The 27,367-nt window shown below is 38.1% G+C and overlaps 1 long non-coding RNA gene across 1 annotated transcript in view; it reads left to right on the top strand.

Annotated features, from left to right (window-relative positions):
- The first annotated feature begins 1,995 nt into the window (after window positions 1-1,995).
- The window catches only part of LOC147655537 (uncharacterized), a 64,984-nt gene continuing 39,612 nt past the window's right edge, over window positions 1,996-27,367 (top strand). Inside the window, exon 1 of the long non-coding RNA XR_015288754.1 lies at window positions 1,996-5,835. This is a non-coding gene — a long non-coding RNA (uncharacterized LOC147655537). The remainder of the gene's footprint in view (window positions 5,836-27,367) is intronic.

Below are 27,367 nucleotides of genomic sequence, written 5' to 3' on the forward strand. Positions count from 1 at the left end.
CACAGCGGAGGGAGTGGTGCGACCTCCGGCCCCGAGCTGTGCCCCAAGGACCGGGACGGGAGCTGGGAACGGGCCAGCGTGGCCGCCCCGGCAGCGACAGCGTGCCTTGGGTGGGGAGAGATGCTCCTGAAGCGACTGCAAGGCCTTGGTTTTGCTATGCCCTGAGCGGAGCCTCCGGGTTTACTGGGAAGGGCGGCTGAGGGGCCCACCTGCCCTGGCACAACTGAAAACGCCCTCGGATCGATTTCTGCCCCACGTAACACAATTGCTCAGTGTAGGCTGATGCTCTGGCAGCTCCACGGGGTAGTGGGTGAACTCCCCGAACAGACACAGGGATTCAAGCCTTCTCCTGTTTATGTATAGAAAAGGAGAGCCCACAAAATAATACCAGTGAGTGAATGCCAAATCAAGTTTTAAGTATTATCTAAAATTGCTCTAGTGCATTCATTATGCTGGTATTTGCTGTAGAAATAAGGTATAGAAAGACGAAGAAAGGAAGCTGTGACAGGAGCAGAATATTCGCAGGTACGCTTCAGAACACACCAGTGTTGTTCTCTATTGCAGTCAGCATTCCTACTGCAGTGGGAAGAAGTATAACTGTTCTGAGCCCTCCAGTCTGAGTATCTGTTAGTTTAAACCATTTGAATCAAAAATATTTATGGTAGTGAAAAATCTCTGATCTGCTTAAATTCTTCCAAATTTAGGTTTGGCATTCAGTCATCATTATTCCCTGTCAAATGGTTTTGTGAAGTCACCCAAAATAATGAGATGTCACTTGCCGAGATACATTAATAATTAGAAGGATTTATTGTAGTAGGCATCATGGGAAAGTGTAACTTTCCCATTAGATGTCCTTAATTAGAAAAGAATGTGTCAGATTTCAGATCAACGTAGGGGAACTACAACTATCCATTAAAGAGAGAAGGACAAATAACTCAAGTGACAGCTCTTGCAGAAGTACAAAGATTTAAATACTTTATAAATTAAGGGGATTGAAGGTGCTCATTTTCATCTCTAAAGCTCTGCGACCTGTCTTCAGCATCAGAAGGGTACAGTCTCCAAACTGAATTAAACAACGTAAAGAGCAAGTGCTCTATATAATTCTGACAATTGAATATTTGTGTAATCAACGGTTATGCCTTTTCCTGTCTTTCAGCAATGGCTCCTTAAGGTGGGCCAAACTGCTCTGGAAAGTACTTGATTATGCTAATATGAAAATTTAATGGTGACAGTGGCATCTCTTGAACCACAGGAGCTGTAGCTAATACACTTGTTCAGTTGATGGCAAGATGTGGGATAGAGAAGTGGTCTGAGTGGCTTTAAGATAAAAATTGGAGAGAGCTGTTAGATAATTCTTACATGTGGGAGGCATTACTGTAAATCCAAGCAGAATGAGGTGCCTAGCTACTTAGTCATGTGCAAGGAGTTAATTTAAGTACCCATCTTTTGTGTCTTCCTTTGGCTCTAGGTAATTCTTTACAGACCCAGGCCAAGGGTTTTACCGGGTGTTATACAGAAGCTAGAAACTAAGTCTAAGTGTAAGCATCTTACAATGCTTACATTTACTTAGTCATGAGTGGAACCAGTTCATACTCATATTTCTGCTCAGTGCTTGGTTAGGCGTGTATTTTATTTATGCAGTCTTAAAATCATGTCATGAATGACATCAAAGCAAGAGTAATTTAAGAAAGGGGAACATGTGTCTACAGTTTGTTTCAGCTTGCAAAGAGATGATATTCTGAGATGGGGAGCCTTGAAATTTTGCACCATAAGCAAACTACTCAATCTGGGAAGTTGGGTCTATTAATCCTATGTCAGTTACACCTGAAAGTTACTACAAGCTGATTTCTGTGGCCTACAGCTTCTACTTCAGCTTTTTCTGCAGCCTCTGTGAAATCACTAACACTGGACCAGTGCCCAACTGACAGGTGGCCACATTACCAAGTTATCAGCTTGTTTCCTGCTCTTGATAAGTGTTTCATTAGGGCTGGTTTTGGGAGGAAAGGTGAATTTGTTTCTTATGGGGAAAGGAAATCCTTTAACACAGAGGCTGAACCTCACAAACAGGGCCTTGTTAAATAAGCCTTTAAGTTTTACCATTTTGTTTTTGTTCTTTTATGAGCTTTTATCTGAAGAATAGTTACAATCATTAGGTTTGGATTTAGAAAAGGATATATCTAGTTTACCTGGAGGAGATAGGTGCTCAAAACATATGTAGTTCTGTGGGATTGAAAATGTGTGTGTTTAAAACAAAGTACAGGTAGAACGTTAAAGACATGACTTGAATACTCTTTTGAAGTAGTGTGTGGAAGCCATCTCTTCTATTTTCAACCTTTATCACATATTAAATGCTAAGAGTGCTAGGGAACACAGGATGTGTTCTGAAGGGATACATAAAAAGCACCTTCCTTAAATTATTAGCAACCAGCATTTGTGTTTTTAATGAGCTGAAATGAGAAATCTTGTAAACTAATTTGAACAAACTACAGTGTCATACTTAGAGCAAGGTGTCTCAAACATCAATCAGCTCCTGAAAGTTTGTTTGTGAGATACTTCTCTAAGAATCTTTCATCCTAAAACTGGCAGTAGATCTTGAGAAGATTCACATGTGAATGCCCAAGAGATAATGTGTACTGAGGAAGCTGGTATAAATATTCCACTTTTGAAGGCAAGACTAAACAAAGCTCATCTGCTCATTAAAGGGTACTGAAACCTGACTATTTTACATACTGTCTTGTAAATGAGAGTTCCTGAAACACACCTTTAGTTTCAAACCTTTTCTGAAAAACCTCTGGGGATAAGCAAGGTTTGGTATGACAAAGAAAACATTTTATTCAGATTTAGGAGCTGGAATGTCTGCCTTAGGAGAGTGTTGCATAGGATGCCTATACATCACACCCTCGGGAGAGTTGCCTATTCTTGTAGTAGTAGTATTTTTAGTTTTAAATTAAAATTTGCCTGAAGCCACAGTTGAGTCCTCAGCACACTGCTCTCTGACTAAGGATGCAAATTTAAATTGAAATATTCCTTAAAAACCTCTTTAAAGGTTATCTGTTCACTTGGACTCTGTGAAGCACCTTTGACTTGAGGAAGTGCTGCAAGTGCTTGCACTTTAAAATGTTGGACAAGTTATGCCAGAGAAAGGGACAAAGAAAGAGGTTGAAGCCAGATCACTGCCCATTTATTTCTCTGTCAGACAAGGGTCTTCACGTATCTGAATACAAAAATATTAGGGCTTTTGCATCTTAAGAATTTCTGTCACATGAATTCAGGTTGGTGAATCAACATAGCTGTTCACTTTCCATGTGTTAAAATACATGCCTGCTGTAATTATGCTGACTTAATTTTGCCAGTAAAAGCAATGCATTGAGCAATTATACAATGATGAAGTTGCCTAAACTAAATGGACAATTGGAAATTTGGTTGTTTAGAGATCTTAAGGTAATCAAATATGCGGACAGATATTTCAGGAGATGTAAAATTTACCTTGTACCCCTTGATGTAAAACCAGGTATTCAAAGTAAACCATGCCTATTTTTGGTGGTATACCCTGTACAACAATTGTGAATAATTATATATATATATATCATTACTTATGGGAAGCAACGTATGCTCATAGTCAAAATAAGAGCTTAGACACTGAACATCTTCCTGTTTACTGGGCTTTCGGGACCGTGTTTAATATGAACAGCTGCAGTGTATAGAGCTCTGCCTGGGGAAAGTGAGCCAGCTGAGTGCTTTTGGGTATCAGTTTCTGAGTACTCCGTGATGTTGTAGTAGGTGTAAACTACAGGTGTCATAAGCAGGAAGACAAAATGGAAAAAGTCTTCTGTAGACAAGAAGACACCTCATGTTGCAGACTGTGGTTCTCCTGGGGAAACTTCACCCACCTGATGATATCTTCCAAAGGAACAACACAGATGGACATATGCAATCCTGGAGGTTCCTGAACAGTATTTCCTGATGCAAATGATAGAGCATTGAGTGGGGAGAGGTGTTCTGCTGGACCTCATAATTAAAAATGGGGAAGGTTGGGGATATGAAGGTTGAATTCAGTCTTGGATGCAATGGCCATGAGATAGTGGAGTTCAGAATCCTGAGAAGAGTAAGTAGGGAAAAAAGCAAGATCATGACCCTGGACATTAGGAGAGCAGACTTTGGCCTTGCAGGGAGACTGTTCATGCAGATTCCTGTGGATTAAAGCCCTGAAAGGGGCCCAAGAAAGCTCTTTCATAGTCAAGGATCTTGACCTTGCCTCCTCCAAGGTCAAGAACAGTCCAGTGCAACAAGCAGGAAGTCAGGCAAAAATACCAGGAGAGACGCTGTCTGAACATGCAGAAATTATATAGGAAAGCCAAAATCCATCTAAAATTGAATTTACTGGAGGATGTTAAAGGTAGAAAGAAGACTTCTTACAGTACAAAATTAGCAAAAGAAGACTAGAGAAAATACATGCCTGCTGCTGAATAGGGCGAGGGCCCTGGTGACACATGGTGTGGGAGAGGCTGAGCCACTGAATGCCTTTACCTCAGTAAAATGCCTTTACCTCAGGTTCCAGAAAGACCTCCCTTCATAAATCTGAGGGCTGAGAGACCCAGGGGGAAGGTTGGAGCAAGGAAGTCTTAACCTTGATGGAAGAGGTTCAAGTTAGAAAATAATCCAACTGCACATATGTAAGTCCATGGGCTCTGGTAGGATGCACCAATCAGAGCTGAGGGAACTGGAGTCATCCAAAGGCCACTCTTGATAATCTTTGAATGACACAGTCACCAGAAGTGTCTGAGGGCTGGAGGAAAGCAAGTGTCATTTTGTCCCCGGAAAGAGCAATAAGGAGGAGGATCCCAGGAACTACTGGCCAGTTAGAGCCTCACCTCAGTTCCTTTGCATGTGATGGGGCATCTGATCCTGGAAACAATTTCCAGACATATAAAGGACAAGTCATCATCCCAGGGAGTCATGCTTGACCACTTGATAACCTTCTATAATGAAATGACTGCTGTGGTAGATGAGGTAGTGGATATTGTCTGCCTCAATTTCTGTAAGGCTTTTGACACTGGCTCCCACAAGATTGTCATGCAGGAGGTGATGAAGTATAGGTTGGCTGAACAGAAAGTGAGCTGGGATGAAAACTGGAGAGAGTCCAGCAAAAGACCACTAAGGGAATTTTTCCAGCACATTAAAATATTTGAAAGGAAGGTGCAAAGAACCAGGTAGCTGGGGAGTCTCCATCCTTGCAGATACTCAACAGTCATGGTACTGGGCAGCTAGTTTTAGGTGGCCTTCATTGAGTAGAGGGGTTGGACTAGATGACCTCCAGAGGTCCCTTCCAACCTCACTCAAGCTGTGACTCAGTGAATTTACCATGCTTTTATTCTGGGGATGAAGACAGAGAAAATAAATAAATAAATAAAATCTATATTTGCAAGTCAGTGACTGAATCACAAAGTATAAAATGAAAGTAAGGAAAAGAGCTGCAGAAGGTCAAGACACTGCAACAAGTAGGGCTGTACTCTGACAACTAACAAGTAGTTTCATTCCTCACTTTGGACTCACTTCAAGTAAAATGGCTGAATGGTATCCACAATGATGGGGAATTAAACAGCCACATGAAAGATGCATTCATTTCTCTGTTATGGAAGGAGATTATATACAATGTGTAAGAGAGGCCAGAGAGAAGAGACAGTACTTACTGGGAGGCCTTGGTGTTGCTTCAGGAGTTCTTACCTGTTCTGAAGAGCTGGCAGAGCCACTGCTGATCTTTCTCTGCTGCAACAGAGCCACCCTTACTGCTTACTGACCAGGAGCTCCACATCAGGGTTCTAAAGCAATCTGCAGGTAGGTCAGGAATCCATTATGTTCACTTCTTACATTTAATATACTGCTAGATACTGCTTGCCAAAGTATTTTACTCCATTTTTTCAGTGAGGAAGAGATCCAGGGACTGTTGCCAGAGGAAGATTTGTGTAGCCATATTGATATAGGAGAACTTGAGCTGCATAAATTTGCAGTCATCTGCAAAGAAGGCCTCAGACCTTAGACTAGGTGAAGTGGTTAAGTGCAGATGGGGATCAGTCTGAATCCTGTGAGAAGTGAGTTTAAACATCTGCATTAATCCTGTAGAGCAGGGAATGTAGAAATGGACTTCCCAAAACATTGTGGAACAAAAGAGGGGCACATGAAAAGAATTTTCCAAGGAGCCTGTCTTCCTTTCCATTGATTTGTCAATTCAATAGCTCCTTGCTCCTCGATGTGCTGGCCAAAACTGGTCTCTATTTGGAGGTGGGGGAAGTTGATAGAAACAGTTAACATGTGCCCAAGCTCTTTTTATCTGCCTGACTGTAAACATCCGTCGATATTAGCACAGTTTGTGTATATTTTTCCAATTACCATGGAAGTGAGCGTTGCTGCAGTGTAAGCATTTTCATCCATTTGTCTTTTGAGTAAACCCAACAAAAATAACCAATACCAGAACACTGAAAGCATTGCAAAATCACTAAGTGTTGCAGCTCATACAGATGTCCACTTTGACCTATTGTAATGCCATAAGTAAAATTCTCAGTATTTTTACAGGCTTCATTTACCTAGTTTCATAATCTTCTTAATCAAATGATACCTCAGATGTGTTTTTTTCTTTTTTTTTCACATGTGCAATATGAATATGATTGGAAGGGTTGCAGCTTTCTATCCAGTAAGTGTGACTTTATACATAGAACAGCTCAAATATAATTACAAGTATGGACAGTCACCAAAGCATTTTCTATTCCATGTGACCGACAGGGCTGAATGTGCTATCACTGTGCTTGATGAGTGGAGCTTCTGCTTTGCATCCCACATTTTTTCAAAGCATAATGCAGTTTCTATTTCCCTGTTGTTATGATTGTATGAGACAATCCCTAGCTTTAGAAAAGGCAGGGCATTAAAATTAAAGGGGAAAAAAAATCTACACAAACCACTTAAGCACACTCATTATTATGGCCCTTGCTACCTCAGGCCACTGGAGAACTTATAATTTAGTCAGCATTATGCAGTTTGAAGTGTTTTATGTTCTGCATGGGAGCAGGCTGCAATTCAAATATCAGTGGCCATGAAAAATATGCACATACGTTTAGTATGAAAATCTCCAAGGGCATAACAGAAGAGACAGGCACATGTAGCTGCAGTGTGATGGAGAATTTCTGTGAATTAATCATTTGGACATAGTTTATCACCATTTTATATTTTGCCAGAGATGCTTCCTCGTCATTTGTTGGGAAAACTTATTATACATGCACATCTTAGAAAGATAATAAGGCCAAAGCCTTTGATGCTTAAAGGCAACAGCCTTTGTTAGATTCTGTTATGACACAGACAACTTCTCCACTGACAGAGCCATTCAGATAACAAGAGTAATTGCTTATTTTATCGAGTTTAGGGAATTGTGCTCCATTCTCCCTCTTGCCTACTACATTAGCTATTATGACCCATCTTCTACTATAATTTAGGGGGAGTGGAGTACGTGCATTTTTAAAGCTTTTCTTGAAAGAATAGAGTGCTGTATTTACATACTTCCTTCATTATTCCACAGGGCCAAGACTTTAATATATTCCTTCCAAAGAAGCAGAGGGGCACATGCGTGCGTGTGTGCATCTCTGTCTAGGTGTTTGTGTGCAGTTTAGTGTCTGAGTGGGTAGGGGAATGAGAAGGGCTTATTTAGTTGTATCTTTATACCTTCTTCTGACTGGAGACAATACCATTGTAATTTGTATTAGCAAAACTACAAACAGAGCAATAGCTTCTGACACTTTAAAAGAACTTTATTGACATCTCCAAACATGTGAGGAATTTTAAAGTAGAACTTTTCCATCTGTAAGTCCTGGTTTGATCAAAAGCCTGTTAGTAGCTCCAGATGTAGCAAATGAGGCTCCAGAACAGATTCCAGCTCCTTTTGGGTAAAAAGGGAAAAAAAGGCTTAAGTTTGACTCAGCCTAATCCTGACAAAACTGTCAAAAAATAGCATTGTAAGGAGAGAATTAAAAAAAAAAAAAAAAAGCTTTCAAAGTTTGTGTGCCAGCCAAAGATTTTAAAAGGTTCAAACACAATATTTAAGGTTTAATATCATAAAATGCTGCTGTGCTTTACAGTTTTATGACTTAGAAATCCCAGTTCTCTCCAGTATGAGCATGTCCTGGTTCTGGACAAGATGGGGTTAATTATGCAGTAGCCAGGAGTTACCATGGCTGGGACCCAGAGGTCATTCTGTACCTCATTTTGGGGGACGAGGGGAAAGGACTCCCCTTCTGGAAGGAAGGGCTCTCTTGCCATCAGGGTGGTGTAGCTGGAATTGTGGGCTCCACAGTGAGCATTTTAGCATGAATCACTCTTTTGCACACTTTTGTTATTAATGTTGTTGCTGTTACTTTTAGTTTTATTTTTTCATTGTTTCCACTAAATTGTTCTTAGCACATTATTCTCTACCTTTTGTGTCTCCAACTCCCCTCTCAAGTGCACCACAGGGGAGGAGCAGCGGTATTGGTTTTGGTGGGAGTACTAAATTGGAGAATACCATTCCCAAACCACATCAGACCACTATAGCAAAGCCATGAAATGGTCAGGATCTGACTTCTGAAAAAACAAAACCCAATACTGATGTTAACAGAAGGACAATTTTCAAATGGAAGTTGGGAATTAAATGGAAACCAAAGTGAGTTATACCTCTTCCACTGTATATAAATGGAATAATTTTCCAGAAGTGTAACCAAATATGAAGGCCGGTTCTGAGCAAATTCCAGCAGCAGTTTCATAAAGGAGGAGTTTGTGATTTTTCCTCCCAACAGGACGGGTGCATTTTCACACTCCAGTCACACTTATTAAGAGGCTGTTACATGTAATTAAGAACTTTGTGTTCCCTAACTCTTTTTTTTTTTCCCTGATTCATGTGAATCCCCTGGTAAAGTATCTGAACTGACTCATCTAGCATCCCTGCTATCAGCTGGGTAGACTGGATGCCAGCTTTATGTCCCTGATGCTTGTTCTGCTTTTGTCTCCATGAAAAGGTCTGGTTAATACATCCACCTTTGTGTTTGTCATATTTAAATGTGCAGCCAGCTTCTCTGTTTTGCAAGGACGTTTTCTTCATCTTTTGAAGTCACTCTATGAGACTGGTAACAAATGATAGCTTGCCAGCTACGGAGTGGGTATTAACAATGAATTTTTCATAGCAGACATTCATGCGATTGTCTTGTGGCTGACTGAGAGGACACAAGTGTGTTCTGCATCTCAGTGGAGCAGCTGGCAAGATAAGGAGAGTGTCTGGATTAATGTGCTCTGCTCTGATTAGCTCCATAAAGAGGCAGTTGGTCTATACAGAAGGCTATGCTAGATTAATGAAAGTACACCTTCTTCAGGACAGTCTCTCTGCATAGCACTGGTTCCTGTAGATGGACCAACTCATTTGGGACAACTTATTTGTGACTAAACTATCTCCATTGTGCTTCTTGCCTTGTCATTTTCAACTGTGAGGTTGAGAGTGACATAACATTTCCACAGATTTTATATTCTTTGCAAAACTAAGGAGATCTACTCACCATATACTCAAGCAGTTTCATGAAACTGAAAGAGGGTAGAAATTTGACATTTCCTTTCACAAATACTCCATCCCTATTTTTCTTTATGGGGAAGTCACTTTGTTTCCTGCAATGACACCTGCTCCTCTCTAGCTCCATGATCATTTTGGCTGCAGGGATGTTGGATCAGGAATGTAGTGGGATTCACAGGTAGGTTTGTGCTGTCTCCAGAGGGCTGTCCTACTGTTACCCTCAAGTCAGTTGTATGTACAGATGGTGACCCTGCAAAGGGACTTCAGTTGCCCAGCAGCTCAGCACCCAGATACATAATGCTGGGCACGTGCAGTGACTCTGACAAGCAGGATGTGCCAGTCTTGCCAAGTGTGCAGGCTCTGTGTGTGCAGCAAATCTGACACACTCTGGATTCACTGAGCTTTCACCGTGTGCCCAGTGTCTCCCCTGCAAATGACTAGTAAATCCAGGTTTCCATGAATACACACAGTAGTCATTTATGACGGAGTTTTGAGCATTTGGCAACTAGTTCAAGCTACTGCCTCTGCTCTGTAGTCCAGGAGAAATGTCCAAATCCCTTGTTTCCTGCAGGACCAGTGGAAACTGCTCCAAGCTGAACAAGGTATTGTATCTGGGGTAGATCAGGCACATGGCATCTGCATGGCATGGCTAGCAAATCATCACACAGTAAGAGTGACTGAGAGCCGCTCTTCAAGAAAGCTGGACATAGCTGTTGATAACAGAATCTCATGTATTGAGATCAGACTGTGTTTGGTCCAGTTGCTTCTTGACAAAACTCTGGAATACCTTCTCTCTGTGGTACATTCTGTATGACATTGCTGTCTCCCACACTTTGTCTCCTAGGGAGTCCAGTCGTTCAAGTCCTACATAGAAACAGCACAGGTGCTTTTTAGTTTTGCTAAGAGTTAGTTAGGACTCCTGTATCAGGAAATATTTTTGCAGCAAAGCTACTTCAGGATCTGTTGTTGAATGCCTGAAGTTGGTAATGCTTTATTGTAGCTACTCTTGAGTTGCCTGAAGTTATCTGGAGCATATGCTTCGCTGTTTAAGCTTTTCTCTTTCCCACTTCCAAATCGAGTTTGCCTCCCCGTCTCCTTTCATGTTGCTTTCAATACATACTGCTTCCTGTTTGTGTTTATGGCTGGTAGTGAGAGTAAATGAGCAGCAGTAAATTAATTGATTCAAGTAGCAAGCAGTGTATGACTTGCCAGAGCCAGCCTTTCCCAGGCATCCCAGGACAAGGTCAGGGAGAACTGGGCAGAACTTTTGATGGATAATCCAGGAGCGTATTTCCTTTTGCAACACTGAGCTGTGTTGCAGGGCACTTGCAGCCCTTGGTCTTTGTCTTACTTTGATGTAGATTTTTCTTTTTAAAAGCAACAACCAGCGAGTGTATTTTGAACAGGAATCTCAGAGAGTTTTATTCACTTTTCTGCATTGTCTTATCCTTTCCACTTTATGTCACTGTAACTTCTTTGTCAGGAATGTATTCTCACTCTTTCAGGCTGGTTATCTGGTCTTTGCTGCCGAGCTTCTGGCTGTTAATTTGCTCTCTGCTGGATCAGGCTGGGTTCTAAACATTTTTTTATGCTTTAGAGTTAGTTTGGCATTGTATGTTGCTGTTCCTATTTCTCTCAAAATTAATTAATTGCTACTTTGCATATCCTCTGAGAAATGGAAAATCCACATCACTCTGTAAACTGAGCATAAAGACTGTAATCTGAGAGAGCACAAGGCCTAATAGAACAGAAAACCTGTGGCCTAACTCTATTGCTTAATCGAGGTTATATATATATATATATATATATATATATATATATTAATAACAGAAACTGCAAAGGTAGCAGAAATTGGAGGTAGGGACACGCAAGATCAAAATGGCTCTGGAAGAAGTTATTTTAGTCACATAAGATTTTTTTTTATTTATTGCTTGGGACAAAGTAAGAGTGCAAGCTAAAATTGCAGCAGCAAATAACCCCAGAGCATGGCAAGTTATACTTAGCTAGCATTAAGGTAATGTCATGTAGAAGCAGAATATTTGTGGTTAGCTAAAGTGACAAAAATACAGCTGCACTGATATTAATCCTATATTAATCTTGTAAAGAGATGGGATTTTAAGAAGTAATGGTCTTTGGAAGGGATCTACCTGCTTGCTCTGCATAGACCAGAGGCATCTTTTTAGGCATTAACTGAACTTGTTATTCTGATTTTATTATTGATAACCCAACCAAGCTTTATTGCTCACTTATCTGTGAATTTTATAAGTTTATTTAAAATCCTTTTAAGAGCCCTTAAATTATACTGATCGTAACAAGTTCCAATTTGAGAGATTTAGTGATATTTTCATAACTTGTCAGTAATTCAGGATGTGTTTTTAAAGGTGCAGCCACTGGCTAAATACTTTTCATTTACAAGGGGAACATCTGAATGGATATTCCATAAATCATGGTCATAACTTAGGAAAGAATTAAAAGTATGCTTCAAGTTATGTGAGTACTTAGATAACAGTTGAATGTTTCGAAATCTATTGTATATATTTTATTTACATACTCTTTCTTGAAAGACAGAATCCCAGATGGTTTAATTTAATTCTGCAGAGGGCAGTATATATATATACATGTATCTAGTACTTATATATTTGCATTGCTCTTTTTTAAGTTACTTTCATTTGAAAAAAGCTGATAAATTGTGTAGTAGGTAGCTTTTATCCAATATGGCTATAAAATTTGGGTTATTTGCTGAGATATAAATGGGAAAATGCTAATATTTAAAGTAATTTGCTGTAGAAATAGGCTAATTTTAATCTTTGATAGCCCATACAATTTATGTAGTGCTGTTTACAAGCTATAAAAATTAGATTGGAACTGTAAGATATTTTCAAGTTCCAGCTCTTCTTTTGTTGGTGCAGGAGAGGTGTAATAATCTGACCTTGAGAAGAGACTTCATGTATTTGGAATTAAATAGCAACTCTCATGTTTTTAATTTTTCTAAGGAGTTACTATGATCCCATTCTGTTGTCATATCTTAGCATTTATTTTAGCTCTTCATTTCCCTGGCAAGTGCTTAGGTGAGAAATGTTGGAAGTGAAATGGAGACAGCTTGGGTAGGTCTAGAAACCCTTGAGCTTACATTGTTGGACATCAACCTTTCTAAGTAAATAACTACTGAGCAGCATTTGCACTCAGCTAAATTTTTTTCCAAAAGTAAAAGGAAAGGAAACATAATCTTGAAGGTGTTTATAGTTTTGGCCTGTGTACTTTTTCTCTCTTCTAGTTTCTACTCATGCAATTGTGCCTTTGGAACTCCTTTCCCCCAGAGAAACACACTTTGCAGTGTTTAAAAACTGTCTGCACCACAGTTCTTTGAAAAACTGGTGTCTGTTTGCTTCAGATCTTTCATTTTTTGTATTATTGGATTCATGACTATTGTGTTACTGGATTACAAAACCAGAGTGGTGATGAATTCTGGTATGTTCATGATTTTTCTCTCCTGGGAAATGCAGTGATAAAATGTGTTTTCCCTTTAGCACAGCAAATGTTGCAGGTGTCTGTTGAGTTTTGAAAGGGAAATTACAGAGCAAATTTAGGACTTCAGAAGCCCACACTGTCATTTTTTAAGCTGTCACCTAAGTATTTGGCATGGATGTTCAAATTGTATCTCAGCTATCATCAGTCCTTGTGGAATTTAAGAATTGCAGATGGAAATACTATTTAATTTGGAGTGTGTGTCATGGATTGTAACTCCATAGTTTAAGTGAGGTAACTGGTGAGAAGATATTATATAGCCAGCTGTTTCCCATGGCTTTCCCTGCAGCCTCAGCTGCTCTGGGATGACACAGCTCTTGAGCTGGGGGGATTTTCAAGATGATTCATGCTTTAGCAGCATGAGGATATATTTTATACAGATGTACAAACAAAAAAGTTTACATGATTTTTTAAGGTGTTGGGTGCTGTTACAGCTACTTTCTGACTAACTACAGATACTGATATTTGCTCAGGTGATGTTGTTCAAGTAGAAATCTAATTGATTTCTGAGTTAGTTTATTGGCTGTTCATTAGCATCCTCCATGGATTTTCACTCACAGCTCTGTCTAGCACAATGAATGCATAGTCCAGGTTGGTTTTGGTTTGGTTTGCTTCTATTAAATGATGTGCAAATTCTGGTGAGTACTGCAAATCCACCACTTATTTTTAATTTGGTTTCCTGAAAGATGAAGAAAAGGAGAAACTGGGTGTGCTTGCTACTAGGTAGCTTGAAAACACATTTTAAACACAGCAGGTATCATAGGAGGATCGGGGATTCTCTGTTAAAAATGAGCATATGTGGCCTGGATATTTGGACTGCTATATTCCTTTTCTTGATGTAGGTTTTGGCATTTGCCTGCTAGTCCTTTTCCACAGGGCAAGAGAGGGCATTTCCCTGTTGTCCATGTTAGCCACAGAGACTGGAGAGGAGGATGGTGAGTGGCTCTAAATACATCTTGGAAAAAGATAGGGTAAATGGCTGCCTTAAGATGGAGCTATCCCTTGTGGACCAGTGAGAAAGAGAGATACTAAGGATTAGCAATCAGGTACATCTGCAAATTGACGGAGTCTTCTGGAGGGACCATCCATTTAGAGTAGGTAAGGAAAATAATCATGTTCCTTTACCTCAGTGTGAATACAAGATGACTAATCAAGTTGCTGCTAGTGTTGGACTTTCAAAAGAAACACTTATTTGAAAACTGGAGGAAGTGCCTTCAGATTTACACGGTAAGTGAATGATAAGATTTTCTCCAACTGTTGGACAGTCTGAGCTAGATTTAAGGTACCCATTTAATGTGTATCAAATAAGAACTTGAAAAGCATGTCTTGATACCAGCAGATATAAGAAATAAAATTAAAAGAAACCCAGCCCTTTGGTGTTACTTTACTTTCCTTACGACATAATATCCCAAAATGGTAACAATATGATGTACTATAATGTAGTTGCCATAAGATAGAATGCAATATTAACATCTTGAAGTTTTGTAGTTGAAACATACTGAGATCACACAGATTGTGTCTTATAATGCTACAGAGTATTTTGTTATTGTCAAACATGAAATCAGATAATCATGGAGGGAAAATAAGGAGAGTATAAATGAATATAGTTAGAAACAAGCTCCAGTAAATAGCTTTAGAGTTCATGTCTGACTTGGAGGTCCAGATTGCACAGTGGTTAAAGTTCTCTTGTTTAGGGTAGATTTTTGTTTTGTCTTTAGAGATCCTGATTTGTGCGCTTTATAAAATGCATTATTTTACAGAATGATTGACTAGGGGAAGTTTGGTATATTTCTTGTACTAACTGTATGGCAGACACCAGAGTCTGGATGCAGAATAATCTTCTTGCAGACATCTCATTACTGGAGTTTTTATGTGAGAGTGAGGCAGAACATGCAAGCCATAAAAATTTCTATATTGGCTTATGCATGGAGAGGTTTGTTGTAGTAAACAGTCAATAAGAAAGAGAGAAGATAGCAGAGAAGGACCTGGGATTGAAAGTTTAACCACAACTTCCCTGACTTAAAGAAGTATGGATGGTCCATGCAATGCTGACCTCTCTCTGCATTTGATACATTCAGGTTTGATGTAAAAGCCTTAGCAGGGGAGCCACAGGCCCAATCTGCACCCTCTCTGTAGCTAAAGGAGATGTTTTTTTAAGAGCTGTCAAGCCACTGCTGTTCATAAGCAGTAAATTTATACAAATTAATTATAAGAGGTGGAAAGAAGTTTGGTTTGCTCACAGGTAATACATTTAGACTTGAACAATGTGAAAAATTTAAGAGCAAGTGAAAAAAGAGAGAGAGAGCAGGCTGTATTTTTTCCTTATATTTAATGAAGCACTATGAATTTCTGGCTCTTTGGGAAAGGTGTATTACTAAGAGTCATTAATGGAACCTAGTCTTAAAATACACTCAGCTGAATTGCTGACTGAAGAAATGTCTATGTAAAACTTAATGTTTTCCTTTTTGTGAATATTTTAGAATCTTTAGAAAAAAATTTGAAGAAAAATAAAAATCGGTGTTATACTTCTTACCATTTGCTTTAAAAAGGATTTTCCACTTGCTCATTTCCAGAAGGTCATCTCTGAGATGTACAAGCTAGCCCTTCATTTAGGTCTCCTTTTACATTCATATTTAACTTTCTTTCATTCTGTGGCCTTTATTAGCTGAGCTCAAGGAGCTTGTAGCACATTTTAAACAGCAACACTGGGAGGATGTAAATGCAGAATAATGTATCAGGACTCAAATTTGCATGGTCAAATGTCAAAAAAATTAGGCCTTCCCCAGAACCATGTCAAGAGAAATAACATAAGTGGCCAGCTCAACAGCAGGCATGCCATTATCAGTTAGTTCAACCTGTCATCACTGACTGGGAGTGGAAGCAGTGGTCATTAGCTTTAACTCTGCTGGGGAAGGTTGCGCTTCTTTTTATTTTATTATATATATTTTACGCCATCTGACAGTATTTCACAGAGCACCACAATGTTATGGTTTCCTCCTTGACAGGGGAAGGAGGGGGAAGTGCAGGTGAGGGAGTAGAAGAGAACACTTGCAATCATCTGTTGTCAGCCGGAGGAGGCAGGAATTGCATTGCCTATCGGATAAATACTCATTTAGAGTAATCACTTTATTTCAGCCCTGTAATGACATTAACAAGCTTGGAATACAGGGAATTACATGAGTCAGAACAAATAATTGAATATTCCACTGCAGGGAAATGCAGCACAAGTCTGACTTAATGTCATGCCATCTCTGAAGCCAGCACTACCATGCAATTAGATGATAAGCTTAAACAGCATATAATTGGCACTACTAGTATCAAAAACATACTATTAATTGTTAACTTCTTACCTGCTTGTAACTTTCATGAAATAAAAGTGTCTTGTGTGTCTTTTTTAAACAAAAAGAACCAGAGCAAACACTTCAGTAAGTTTTTATGAAAATAAGAGGGGAAGAACTGGAGTCCAGGATCTAGAAGGAATAACTTCAACAAGAAAAATTTCAACACCTTTTTTGAGGGGTGGAGGGGGCATGATTTAGAAAGTGTTAGATTGAGAAATATGAGAATTATTTAATATATCAAATATTACCCTATTTCATATCCAAAGGAAAAATACCTCATTTGTCCTTTCTTGGGAAAGGTCCTGTGCAGGGCCAGGAGTTGGACTTGATCCTTGTGGATTCCTTTCATCTCAGCTTATTGTGTGATTCTGTGATTTGATCAGCTCACAATTTTATCTCCAGATATTGTTGCCTGACAAACTCTGATCTCACAACTTTGAGCCCTTTTTTCAGTCACTCACTGTTCTTAGTAATGCAAAGGCCTTTTTATAGCAATATGCCAAAGTATCAAAAACTACTCTGGGGTCTGGTAAACATAATTGGAGGAATCTTAATGTGATTGATTAACACAACACCTTATAATCTGTTTGTTTTATCAGCAAACTCTAGGTTTAATTTTTGAGACATTCTAACATCCCAAATCAGTATAATTTAGAAAATTCCATTATTTTAAGCATCAATTAAACTGACTAAATCCTTCAAATTATGTACTCTAGGATAGAATATTAAAAGGATTCAGTGGCATATATCATATGCATTGAATGATTTGATAGCAGTTACCCAGGCAGCACAATTCCTCAAATATGTGCCAGTTCTTGTAAAGATTAATGCTGGACAGATAGAACGCAAATGCAAAAGCAGCATCATCTCCATCATCTAACTAGATTAACTCTGAAAATCTGAAAGTCTTATCCAACAGATAACACATTAAATTTGCAACATTTGAACTAAACACAGTGGAGAATTTATCACATTTATTATAAAGATTAAAAGATGATGCCATCTTAAAACTAAAATCCTCTTCTGAATTTTTGGCCACTGATTTTGGCAGCATTGGAAATAGTAAAATAAATAATTGGTACTGGAGTTGCTATTTGTTTTTCCCACCTAGTCTTTCATCAGCCATCTCTGACTCTTTCACTCAGACTTTCACTGAGACTCCTGTAGGAGCATGGCAGACCCAGGGAACAGCTCATTTTTTTAGAGTTGTTTTGTGTGGAAGTCCAGGCCCTGTGTGGCTCTTCTGAATAGCAGATAGGTCCTTAGTTCAGAAGGAGAGAGGAATCCAAGCTGGCTGAGAATTGTGGGTTCTGATAAGTGGAGTTTTGCACGGCTAGCTGAGTCTCAGAGATCTGAGGCTTGTCATGTTGAACACTTATTTCTGTTTTCCTAACACAAGAGAATGACCCCACCTATTGCTTTCCTGAAGATAAGGTGTTCTGGGTGATCGTACTTCAGATTATTGCTGGCATTTGGGAAACATGACCCATGTGTTTGACAAGTTGACTTGAAGAAAAGCTGACTGTAAAGGAGTAAGCACAAGCTTTAGATTAGAAGGTCAGGTGAAATATCTACTATAAAGGGATGTAGTTGATCCCTGGATGGAATCCAGGTGTGTCACTCCTGCAGTGGTATAGCTTTGAAATACTGAAGGTCTTCTAAAAGGACATATTTGGTGTATTGTTACTAATTAGTAATACCATTTTAATTACATTTACTTTATGATTTTTACTAAAAGATGGCATACTCTCAAGTAATTTCATTTATTCTATCAATAAAAACACTTGCAAACCTCTCTTGATTTTAATAATGATGCTAGAGTTATAGAATGCATTTGCAATTGACTTATCAAAATTTGTCTTACTAAAACAATATTAACATTTAAAAACATTGCAATTACTATCATCAGTCAGAACATTTATATTCATTTGCAATTTTCTACCTGTATGTATATATATTTCTACCTGTATGTATGCATTCCAAGAGGACAATACTTTTAGTATATTAGTATTACCCATGCATCTGTCAAGGTTTTATATTACTATGCTGATTCAGTTGTTTCACCCTAGAACTGTACTAGCAGTCCTAAAGCAGCTGCAGCTAAAAATATTAATTTATGCCAGAGTACTAATTTGTGGATAATACTTCTTAAAACCACAAAAATATTAGGAGGTACCTACTGAAGAAAGGTAAATGAATGCTGCACTGGTTTCCATGTCACTTTCTATGTATTTTTCAGGTCTCCAAGTGCATTCATTCCACTGTGTGGTTTTGGCAGCCTGGGTTTAAGGTCAGTGCAGCAGTGTGACCTTAGGTCTATATGCTGCCAAGGAAGACTGAGAAGGAGTTGTGGGAAGTCTTGCTGGGGTTTGTTTCTATTTTGTTTGAGTGTTGTTTTTAAACTCAGACTCTTGCTTTTTGCTGCTACTTGACCTTTATTGCAGCTATGGCCACATATCCCATTGAGCCAGTCACTGACTTGTGCATTTAACTCCCTGGTTTGACTGTGGACTTGCCTCAGTACTGGAGACCTGTCCATTAGTTTGAAATCTTGTTTCCAGCTGCTCCTTTTTAGGTACTGTAGGTCTGTGCCTTTGTTGTCTGCCTTGCTGTCTGGCTCCCCTTCCTTTATGGAGAAGGGAACCCACCTTTACTGCTCCCTGTTGGTCACTTTGCTTTTCTTGAGCCCAAAGTCAAGCACTGTGGAGCCTGGCCTTTGGATTTCAAAATGGCCAGATGGTGACTTTCTATTCATAGATGAATATACCTAACTCATCCCTTACACATACTCATGGAACATTCTTTCTAAAAGTTTCAATGACTGAGATTCTTCAGCCTCTCCAGTGTGTAACAGTTCTTAAAATTTTTTCCTGAAAGCTAACCTGAGTCTCTTCTGCTAGCAGCACAACTTTTATGTGGGCAAAGGGGACACTATATTAAACTAAAATAGGAGAGATTTAAATTAGAGATTAGGAATAAATTCTTTACTCAGAGAGTGGTGGTGCACTGGAATAGGTTGCCCAGAGAGAGGTTCCACATCCCTGGTAATGACCAGGGATGAATGGGGTTTAGTGGGTGGTCTAGTGGGTGGTCTAGTGGGTGATGTCCCTGACTGTGATAGGGGGATTGGAACAAAATCTCTTTGAGGTCACTTCCAACTCGAGCCACTCAATGATTCCATGATACCATTGAAACTGATTATGTTTTGTTTCCCTCTCTCTGAATATGAGTGTTGATAAGGTTATGTTTTACTATAAATCTTAAAATGGTGTTACGAGATTCTCCTCAGTACTTTTTTTTCAAAGGCTGAACAAAAATTCCTTCCACCTGTTTCCACAGGCCATGTTTTCTAAACCTAACACCATTCTTCTCCTGAGCATTTATCTTATTTCTTTGCTTTCTTGAAGTATGATTCTGGGAAGTGGCTGCTGTGTTCCAGCTAAGCTGACCGAACATGGAGTAGAATGATCTTTATCAGTTGGTCATATATATGACAGTCCTACCAATATATGCTAAAAAAGATGTTATTTTTCACAATAGTAACATTACCAAGTTGAGTCTGTCAATTTATGGTCCTCTATACTCTAGCTATCCAGTTGTTTATATTCTATTATGCACTTCACTTCTTCAGGCCACAGTTCTTTGCATTTGCCTATAGAATATCTTCCTGACATATTATGATCATTTTGATATCACTTCAATCTCTGGTGTGAGGCCTTCAAACCAGTGACATCTGCAAAACAGTAATTTGGTTTTCTCTGAAAATCAAATTTTAAATTATTTTGTTGGAAAGAGTTTGACCAAAGATAAATCATATTCTATTGCAACTGAAATGTATTCCCAATCTAACTTTTATATTCCTAATATGCACACTATCTATCAAGTAAGTGCTCAATCTATTTTAAATTAATCTCCACTGCCTTACTAGTCCTTTTACATGACTGCCATGAAGGAAAATATAAAATTTAAAAAAAAAACACTGTATCACTTTTGCTGCTTCTCTCTTCCCATTAAGCCGGTTACACTTTTAAGGAAGATAAGTAGCTTGAACTATGCTATAGGTTCTTGATGTTTTGACAAATTCTTTGTCTTCTAAAGGTTTAAATGCTGATTGCTGAATAGGTAGTCCTAGTGTCTTGAAATAAGGCTGTTTTGTAGCTCCCCCTATCTTCCTTTTCCTTCTTTTAAGGTACTGATTCTCTTCTGCTACTCTATCAATCTCTCTCAAAAATTAGTGATTTAGAGATCACAGTGACTCCTAAATGTTGCAGGGCACTGATTACTCAACAGAGAAGCCAGTTTCTCACCAGGCAGCGAGAGATAACGTGGAAGGGATATTCTGAGGCAGCAAGGATAAGGTACTAATCCCAAGAAACCATTTCCAGCACATTCTTGAGGTAGAGGGAGCACAGCAGCCATATTGAGCCTGAGATAACAAGGAAGAGACAAGGAGCTCTCTCTGCAGAAGTCCAAAATGGTGCTAAATTTCTGAAATATGGCTTCCTGTCTAAATAATTTCTGCCAGGGTTTTTTGGTGTTTGTTTGTTTGTTTGTTTGAGGGGGTGGTTTGCTTGCTTATTTGTTTTGGGGTTTGTTTGTGTGTAGGTGGTGTTTGGTCTTTGATGAGAATTGTATTTGACTTTTGGAAATTACTGATGTTAATGAAGAGGTAAACGGTGCTCCCTTTAGGAGAACTGAGAAGAAGATTCCTGGTGAAGGAATGAATCATTCCTCCCTCCTTTGGTTTTGATGTTTTTCAGAGGAGAATCCACCTACATGTGAAGTTGTTGAATGTTTTGATTTTCTGCTATTCCTCCACCTCTTCCCTTCAGTAAGCAACCAGAACAGCTTTGCATCCTGCTTATCCCCTGATAATTCAGCATTCAGTGGACTAATAATATGGATATTGAGGAAGCCTGGAACAGAAAGTCTGCTTGCTGACAAAGCATAAGTAAGCTTTAGCTGGTACTTACACACAGATGTATATAGCAGCTGGATCTGAAAGAAGATTTGGAGTGCTCAGCATTTGTTTGAGGGCTGCATCCATATATGGTTTTCATGTCTGGATGAGCAGCACTTTGTGTTGTCAAATATTGCATGGGGGAGAGAGGGAGAAATTCTGGCAGCATTTGGTAGTGCTTGCTGTGAGCAAGCACTGATGCAAGAAAATATTTCAACATCAAAATAGCTACATTTCTGTACAGGCTGGAATGAGACGTAAGGGTTCAAAACATCAGCTTCTTATTTTCACTCTGCAACTTGTCCAATAGCAAAAAAGGTACATGAACACAGGATAAGAGTAGTTTTAAATTTAAAAGTTAGGTTTCCTTTTATTTGGGGTCATATATACAATATAGTGTTAGGCAAGATTCATTATGAATCTTCTCTGGCTTTTCAGCTGTTGGCTGTTATAAATTGCTTTTTAAAGAGCAAGAGCTTTGCTCTGCAAACTTGTTTTACTGCTAAGGTACCTGTGCCCTCATGAATGCAAGTACCCAGATGGATCTCATGCCACACTGTAAGCAGAAAAATGAGAGATTTTTATTTCATATCTAAAGACAGGATGATTTTGGATGCAGTTGTGGAGTATTCTGCAGGATTGTCAACATTATAAATTGAAAGACATGTTATCTTAGAGTGCTGTTAAAGCTGGAACAGCCAAGTTTTCCAGAGTTCTCTTGTTCTCTTTGCCAGTAAAGGAAGGAATAGACTCTTCTTCTGTCTCCATTAAAGAGTAGTAAAAAAAAGAGGGAGTAAAACTTTTTTTTTTTTTTTGAGAGGTTGAGAACAATAATTCTAAAAACTTAAGAAATCTTTAATGAAGAAATTTGAGTGATCCCTGAACAAAAAAAGAGCTGCTGGTGGAAGAAGTGGCAGCTTCTGGAAGCTGCAGCTTCCAGCTCATGGAAGAAGCATGCCTGCTGTGTGTAGTAATGATTCACCCACCTATTGCCTTTCTTGCTGATAATAAAAATTCTTCCAATAAGAAGCAGTTTCCGTCTGGGAAAGAGGAATAATACTTTCATACATTTCCAGTATATCAGCAAAGAAGTATATCAAATTACAACAAAAAACATAGTCCAGTTCTGTGATACAAACAATATGCTTGTAAAGAGTATGGACCTCTCTGAGCTCACAGAAACTTTGGATACATTTCTGAGGAAGGGCTCACATTTTCATGGAAATGACAACTTTTCAGCCCCAGAGTGGCAAAAGGCTGGTGAGATGAGAAGCCTTCCTGATGTGTTTGCCCATACAGATGTTTAAGAAGAACACATTTCACAGACATCTGCATCTCTGTGGCATTCTGAGTTTGTGCTGGTTCATGGCTGTTCTCCCTGCTGGTTCAAAGGAGGCTGACATGACAGATAAGTGCAACATTTGGCTTACTCGCTCTTCTCTTTCTCCCCACTTCATAGGTTTTTTTTTTAACGTTTCACTGACCTTGAGAAGGCTCAGGACAAAGGATTTTAAGTCTTGAAGTCCTCGTTCTGTTGGGTTAAGTGGTTCAATGGACATTTCTGCAAGTGTCTGTTGATATGTCATTTTTTAAAAATCTGTATATATTATCTTTCATGTCTGTACCTTAACATAGGTGCTGCTTCTTCCACTTTGCAAATTTATGTGAAAATATCATGCCAATATAATATAACAAAAAAGAAGACAGCTTTCTTGCTTTCTCTATTCCTCTAAGCAGAATTTTATAAACCATGTCATATTTCAATCCCTGGGGTTACCTACAGATTCTGAAGAGATACAATATTTGTTGTGTCCATAATTTCATTAAAGATTTTTGAAATCAAAAAAACAAAACATCAAAACTACTGATATTTGAGTCATGGCCTGTTTTGTTTAAATTATCCCAGGTATTGAAATTTTCATTCTGTGGCAGTGTTAGCTGTCAGTCCAAGGTTTGTACATGATTTGAAGAGAGTGGCTCTGCATAGGAACTCCAACACACATCTGTGGAAACAGGATAAAAGCTGTTCAGAATACAGTGATTTTATTTAGTCTAAAATCATCATTAAACTTGACTGAGATTCAGCTGCCCGTTAATGCTGTTTGGTCCTATTGATTTTAGTGTATTTGTGATATGACATGCTCCCCTTGAGATGCCTATATTTTACCCTAGAAACCATGTTTACAGATTGTAATCCTTTGTACTCTACAAGTTTGAGTAATCAGGTTACAGTACACCAACTTTAAAGTGATCTTCAGTTTAAAACTGAAAAAATGTGAGGCAAGAATTTGGGACCAGATTTCTATCAGTATTTTTCTATTGACTTGTTGAACAGCTATACACACTACATTGCTATGGTGTCCACAACATGAATAAACCTCAATAATTTTGCAGCCTGAAATAGTTTCCTGTTAAAAATACATATTTTTCCATTTGTTACTCATACACTCTAATGTAGAAGTGCTGTTTGGGAACATCTCCAGTAGTCCTTAGAGTTATAGTTTCTGATGGATGCATAGGTAAATGTTCCCAAAAAGTAGATCACAATGAACATCCAACACTGTGAATGTTTAGGTGATGATCTATTTACTTAGATGTTAATACTGAGACAAGAGTCTTCTCTCCATTGTCCTTGCAGTTCCAAACAGAAGCAGGACATTCATAATTTTTAGAACCTTGATAGAAATGGTGTTACACTGTAGGTGAGTTTTAATAATTACAGTTGGGCCAGGGTCCTAGTCCTTTAAGATATGTACTATTTATTTATTACTGCTGGAAAGAAATTTTTAAAAAAATAAAGAATACCAATCCCCCCAAATTCTGGTCATGTTTGAGAAAGCATGTACAAAAACAACTATTTCGTACTGGTAATTCGAAAGAACATTTTTTTTTGTTAAGGGTCGGTGAGAAACTAAAACTTTGAGGAGTTTGAAATAAAATTTCTAATTAATTCTGAAAGCACATAAAGCACCTTTTTGTGTTTTTACAATTCAAAGTTTGACCCTTTGGGGCTACTGCTTTGTACGTAGACTTTTCAGTTGCTTTCACTGCAGTTATGGAGGCTGAAAAATACAATCTGTCTTTGCTGTAGTTCAGTCTTTCTCATATTACAATATGAGTCCTTTTTGGGCTGTTATGTTGAAGGAATTCAGGGGCTTTTACCCATGAGCAGCTTTAGAGCGATGTTCCATTTTTCAGAAATTAGTTTCTCATCAACTCTATTAATTATTAATTATCATATTTTACAACAGCTATAGTTTTCTGGGTTAGTATTAAAATGATCCTTACATTGTCTTTCTGCAGTTTTGTTCAGCTGGTTAACTTGAACTGGTTTATTGCTATGCCATCCATTTAGATTAACAATCTGCAAATAAAGCCGATAAAATGCTTCACATATCCCATTACTCGGGCAGTAATAGTTATTCAATTAGGCACAGCTACTTCAGTTTCCAGTCTGTTCCTTAATGATCAACAGAACACATTAATTTAAAATTTTACTAACCAACAAGTCTGTTTAAAGAGATGCATTTTAGCACATAGAAACAACATTAATGGGGAGAAAAATGTTGTTTTACTTATTAAGCATCTGCACTACAACTGCCAACATGTCTATGAAGCAGTGCAGTGTTACAAACTTTCCAGTTGTGACATCCAGCTGCAAGAGTGTAGCCTAGTTGATTGTCCCTTGACTTTCAGAGGTGATGAACAAGGAACATCTCTAAACACTTTTTCCCATCACATGGATGGAGGTGTGTGTGGGGGGAGTTGAGGATGGGGACAACTTACTGTAAAATTTGTCTAGCATTTGATGTGTTCTGGGAACTTCTGCGAGATAATGGGAATATATAATCTTTAACAGTTATTTAAGCAGCTGCTGTGTTTGTTGTAACAATATTGGTCATAGGAAACATAATTCAGAATAGGGTTTAAAGACAGTTAAGAAGACCATTTGATAGCTAGACCTGTTCCTCAGAATTTGCATTTTTTTACACACTGGAGAAAAATATAATGGAATATACTGTAAAAACTCTGACAGTCTTTCAGTCCCAGAAGCACTACTATAGAGCTGCATTTATACCTTAATACACTTCCAGCATACTCAGTGCTGCATTAGCAAAATGGCAGCTCTGACCTGAAGAAATGCTGTCTCTGAAATGCGAAAAGCATGACTCATTAATAATTTCAACATTTAAAAAAGTGGAACTCCTCTCCTTTTTTACAACTCTGTCAATGCTGCAAACATAGGAATCAAATGTACTGGTACTTCCTACATATGTGCCACTAGGATTCTGAAGCTGAGTGCTTCTATGAAGATTGATTAAGCATCATACTAATTCTGCACAACCAGCATGTTACACAGTTTTTGTAGGTGAGTAAGCCAAAGCATGGAGAATCTGCTTTGCCAGACACTACACAACTAAGTTGATACCCTTGACAGCACCAGAAAAAAAAGAGTAAAGTAAGGAAAAAGCATGTGGAAGTGTGAAATTAAAAAAAAAAAATAAAAAAAAATAATTGCCTCAGCAACTGTTAACTGGGAAAAAAACTTTGTGGTTTATTGAAACTAAAACATATGATGAATTTTTGCAATGAATGGGAAGGAAAAAATTTCAAACTCACTTGAAAAGGCAGATATCAAATTTCCTTTTGAACTTATATCCCTGTTGTATCCTGGCTGATGTATTTTTTAAGTATGTTCTTTTCATCAAACATCCTATAATACTTAAACTATTAATTGATTGCTAGTATTATTCTTCACAATTTAAACAAAGCTGTGCTTGTCAAAATAAAGGAACAAAGTACACTCTGTGATGTAGTATCCTTGACTTTTTTAATCCTGTTTGTTTATTTACACACTAATTGCAAAAGTTGATAATCCATATGAGGCCACCTAGGTCCATGCAAATGAGTTTTTACTGTAGGTTCTGATATTGTAAATATTTATTTAGCTGTCCAAGTTATTGGAACTAGCCACTGCAATTTTTCTGTAAAGGACAGGTTTCTATGTAAGAGTTTCCTGAAGGAGAAAAGAGACTAAAAGAAGAGTTATTGGTAGAAAGCTTCTTTTTAATTTGATTATTCCATATTATGTATATTTTGTATAGTTATGTAAGTGTATAATAATATGATGTATACTGTCATCTACATACATCATGGCATTATATACTATGATATAACCAGTCTTTTTTGCTGTGTTCAAAGAGTGAGTTGTCAGTTCCAAACCAAGTTGCAGTCACTTTGAAGTTTGGGGGGAAATATATTAAAATAAATGTTAGCATATTTTACATTTTCCTCTGGCTCACTTTTTAGGTGTTAGACAAATATTTTTGCAATGGACTGAGGCAAATGAAATCTCAGACTCAGAGGAATATTATCTTTATATCACAAAATTGCTTCAAGTTTCATATATATTTGATGAACATACACTGGTTATGTCAGATACTATTATTTTTAATAATAAATAATGACTTCCAAAAGTTATTAAGCTTTTGACATGCTTTTGGTCCACATATGTATCTCGACACTTTGGAGTTCTATAGGAGATTTAGAAATATCAAGACTTGAACCCATCTGATAATTATCTTTAACATTTCTGTTACAAATGTACAAGGTGAGTCATGCAATGTGTTTTATATTAAAATGTGTCTATAAATATGAAGTGCTTATTCTCTCTGAAATATTTCAGACTTCATTATGTGTAACAACGCAGAATTAAGTGGGCTTGGACTTACACTTTTCTCCATATGGATTCATAAATGAATACTGGAAAGAATTACAGTTTTCCTGTTAAAAGGAGGTATCTGATCTTCTTTTGTTTAGAGTTTCAGTCTCTTTTTATTGAATATTAGATGAAGTTTTAAAAATTAACCAAAAAATAGGCTTGTTTAGTAATTACATTGAATGAAAAGAGGAAATGTAGTTGCTCTGTAGCTCTATCTTAAAATTCAGGGTTCTGAATCTACATAT

Source organism: Cyanistes caeruleus, chromosome 1, assembly GCF_971803275.1.
Source record: "Cyanistes caeruleus chromosome 1, bCyaCae1.hap1.1, whole genome shotgun sequence".
Taxonomy (NCBI): domain Eukaryota; kingdom Metazoa; phylum Chordata; class Aves; order Passeriformes; family Paridae; genus Cyanistes; species Cyanistes caeruleus.